The sequence below is a fragment of the Miscanthus floridulus genome, chromosome 13 (genome assembly GCF_019320115.1).
Source record: "Miscanthus floridulus cultivar M001 chromosome 13, ASM1932011v1, whole genome shotgun sequence".
NCBI classification, from domain to species: Eukaryota; Viridiplantae; Streptophyta; class Magnoliopsida; order Poales; family Poaceae; genus Miscanthus; species Miscanthus floridulus.
Window position 1 is genome coordinate 29,392,838 of NC_089592.1, and position 4,728 is coordinate 29,397,565.

Genomic DNA, 4,728 nt, shown 5'->3' on the forward strand with positions numbered 1-4,728 from the left:
AGCTCTAGCTAGCCTAGCACCTTAGTTGCTTAATTAGTATCTTTGGAAGGTGCTAGAGAATATAGATAGAGGGGTGTAGTCTTGGCTAGACCGATAGTTTTAATTCCGCACTTGTTTCGGTTAGCCAACGCGATTAATTTTAAAAAGAACTATTCACCCCCTCTCTAGTCCGCCATCTCGACCCTTTCAATTGGTATCAGAGCCCGATCTCTCATTTGTGGTCTTCACCGACCCGAGAGGATGGCGTCTAACGGGCTAGATGTTTATGAGACACATTTTTGATGGCACAAACTTTGCACTTTGGAAAAATCACATGCTTGATCATTTTCGTGCAAAGGGACCTAAATTTTTGTGGGTTGTCACAAGTGGTCTCAGCCATGTCTTGGACCATAGAAATCTCACCAAAGCTCAAAGAGTTCTCTATGAATTTGATGCACATGCTTGTGGTTTTCTAATGGATGCTTTAAGCTTTGATTTGATGAAACAAGTAAACATCAAGGGAACCGCTCGTGAGATATGGGAGTCCATCAAGGAAACCTTCGGTGATTCCTCCACATGGGATGATGGCAAATTCAAGAAGGAGGATGAACCCAAGAAGGAGGCGTATGAGTGTGTTGAGCATGACCACAATTTGGTGATTGTGGAAGATTGCTCCACCTCATGGTCAAGTGATGATGATAATGATCATATCACAAGATCACTTAACAAGATTGATAATGATACCACAAGTGTTGCAAGTGATGATGCTACCCATTGCACACTTGATGGTAATGATGGTTCATGCTCAAGCCATGATGAAGATGCTACTACATGCTCTCCAACCACACCACATTGTCTCATGTCACAAGGTGACACTAAGGTATCAAATGATAATGTGGTTGATCTTGTTGATTCATATGATGAGCTTGTTAGTAGACTTGCTAGCATGACCATGTCTTTAGAAAATGAGAAAGCTAAAACATTGAAATTAGAAAATGAAAACTCATTTCTAAAGAACTCTTGTGAAGAACATAAAGACTTTCTTGATGCTTTTAAATCTTCACATGATGAGCTTAAATTGAATCATGAGACACTACTTGCATCTCATGATGAATTATTAGAACAACATGCTTCTCTCATTAAAGTGTTTACAAAGAAACTTAAAAATAATGAGAGCTCATCACATGGATCAAATGATAAATTGCATATTATTGCTAACCCTTGTGATGTAGGCAAGAAGCATATATCCACCTCTTGTGATGATTTATTAGATATGCCATGCTCTTCACAAATAGATGCTTGTTCTACTTCTATGTCTTGTGAGACTAACATTTTTAAGAACATTGAGCTTAAAAGTGAAGTGAAGAAATTGAGCAACAAGTTAGAGAGGTGCTACAACTCAAAAGTCACCTTTGAGCACATGTTGAAGACTCAAAGAAACTATGGTGACAAGTGTGGCCTTGGCTTCAAGAAGAAGATGACAAAGGGCGAAAGAAAGAGAGAAAGAAAGATGAAGAAGCTACAACAAAGAAAGCTCTCTCATACCATATGCTACCGGTGTCATGAAGCGGGACATCTTGCAAATGGTTGCCCTAACATTGAGAAGCTCAAGAAGATAAAAGAAGATGAGAGGCTCAAGCATGTCAAGTGCTTCAAGTGCCGCACTTGGGGTCATCTTACCTCAATGTGCCCAACCAAGCAATTGGTGAAGCAACAAGTGAAGCCTCCACCAAAGCCACAAGTTGAGCAAGAGAAGACACCCCAAGTTCAAATCAAGATCAACCATGAAGATGGTGGTGATTTGATGATAAAGAAGAATAAAACTAGAAGGAGTGGAAAGGCAAGGCATCCAATGCAAACTCAAGATGCCAAGATGATGAGCAAGAATGAAGATGAGAAGAAAGATTATGCTCACATCAAGTGCTTCAAGTGTGGAAGTATGGGACACTTTGCCTCTAAGTGTCCTACCAAGCTTGAGAAGAAGGCTCAAGCAATCCATGAGAGGCAAGGCAATGAGAAGCACCACATGAGCAAAGAAGAGAAGGCTCAAGCAAAGAGAAAGTGCTAGTCATGCCGGGAAAGGGGACACATGGCACATTCATGTCCCCTAGGTGACATTTCTAAGACTATTTCAATTATTGATAATAATGTGCTTAGAAAGGATGGCAATGGTACCTCATTGGTTGCAATTGCAAAACATCCCGCTATTCATACTAAGGCTACGCCTAAGTATGTTGCTCCTAACTTGAGAGGACCCAAACTAGTTTGGGTACCATCAAAAAGTGGATGATTGTTTGTAGGTACCATCGGCATTGGAGACTTGATTCAAATGATCTCACATTGTTCATCATATGTTGAATCAAGTTATGAAGCTTAGTGCACATCCAAACCCAACGCCAAGAGAAAATTGAGTGAAGTCCAAGTGCTATCAACATACAAGTGCTATAATTCAAGTTGTTGGTGATTCATTGGATATATTTGATGACTTGCAAATAATTGAGTTGAAGCTTGCTAGTTGGATGATCATGAGCTAACCAAGGTATATCTCTTGTTGATCATTTCATTTGGGTGCATATGAGTTGATTGAATTGGATAAATATGCAATGTTGCTTGCTATGAGATGTTTGAATGGATAATTGCTTAGTAATCAAGTTTGGATTGATTTGTGTTAGATAAGTTCATAAGACGACATTTAGTAAGTGGTTTAAATGGATATATGTCTTATGGAAGTATTCAAACAAGTTAACTTCAAGTTTGATTCATATTTGATGAAGTATAGCTCAATTATTGAAATCTGTCCTATAATTGAAAATCTGAGTAAGCTGTGATCTTAGCCATGTTTGAGTAATCAAAACTTATTGGATTGGCATAAAAATTGGTGTACATGCTCTAGACTTATGGTATAATATGCTGTACAATTTTCATGAGAATTGAATAAGAAATGCTTCGGTTTTGGAGTAGATCTTGTCAGCTATAGTGCAGCAGTTTTCAGCATGTAGCAGTAGTGGAAGAATTGAAATATGGCAGCAAACTAGAAGTCAAATGAAGCTCAAATTTTTACAGCTGCTAGATAACTTAGTAAAGAACATCTCCACCAAATTTCGTGGTATTTGGATTTGTACTTTGGGATATATGCTTATTTCTTTGAAGGGTACAAAATCTGTCAGAAAAGTGATAAATGTTGGATTGATCTAGAGTCACTTTGATTGAAAGGTCCTCAAGTTGGAAACATGTTTACAAGTGTTTGAGGTACCTAAGTTTGGTTTTGAGATGATCTAGAAGCATGACAAAATATGAGTACAAGGCTATTTGATTGTGGAGTGTACTTTGCACACATTCGGTACTCAAATTGAAAGATCAAGATCAAACTCAAGATGAAGTTGAAGTTTAAGTTCGAGTGACTATTGGAAATCATTTAGTAGAAAGAAAAGGACTTAAACAAGAAGAAAGAAAAGGACTTAAATAAGGAATCAAGGTTACTCACCAAGTTAAGTCCATCACTTGGATCAATCAATCAAGTCATTTCAAGTGAGTATCAAGAATGATTCTTGGAGAGAGGTTACTTCTCCCTAGTGTAGGGGCTTGCCGCCTATGTGTAGGTGAACTAAGTGTGGTACTTGGAAGGCTAACATGGAAGTGGTGATCCGAGGAACATTTGAGATGCTTAGTTGAAGCAATTAAAAGGGTTGATCAAGAAAAGCAAGCAACACCCAAAAGAGAGGTAGTCATGATATTTCAAGTAGTATTCTCAAATAGACGCTCTCATGCAAGCAAAAATCAAAAGATGAAGCAAGCCAACCATAACAAGAAAGTGCACTTGATCATAAGTGGTATTCATTTCATATGGGTGAAGAATAAAATTCAACATGGTATCTATTAGTCTTTACCAAGCTTATAATTGGATTTCACATTGCTATTGGAGTAATAAATTGGAATCTATGTGACTATCCTCTACTCCAACATAGCAAAGGTATCATTGTAATGTGCATGATCATTTCATCCCTTACTAGTATGCGGTTAGTGCATATAGTACATACTTCATAGGATCATGCATAACAAATGAAATGCTTAAATTCATAGCCTACCACTATTGTTTGAATGATTACTTGATCTAGTGGTTAGTACATGAATTTGTTCATGAGCTAGTGAACCCAAGTACTTGACTCAATTTGGATTGCCAACAAGTGACAAGTACAACATTGGCAAGATAACCCTTGCAAGAGGTGTGAAGAAGCTTGTCATTGGTTCAAACTGGACTTGGAAGCTTAGGCAAATCAATTTAGTTCAAGTCAATCATAAAAGCTCATGATAGTGATTAGAGTACAAGCACAAGACAACAATGCAAATGGATATCTAGTTTGTTTGTTTCAAGTGGTATCTAGACTCAAGTATTTCATCAAGAATCTACAAAGGATGACTAGATCAACTCACAAGTGATATCCTATAAGTGGTACTCATGAAGATAGCAAATGTTCAAGAAATGTTTTTATTGATAAATCCAACAAGTGGTTCCATACTAGAAGATTCTTTCAAGTGATATCACATCTATACATAGTATCAATCATGCAAGACGATGGTTCCATAAGTGATCCTCAACTTTAAGTGATCATCAAATGAAAAAATGCATCCCTCAACTACAAGAGCTCAAGTGTATCAAATGGATGACCCATGCTATCACATAGGGGGAGGTGTCACACAAATTGGTATCAAGAAAAGATCCTATGTGTGGTATCTCAAAAAGCCCTATAC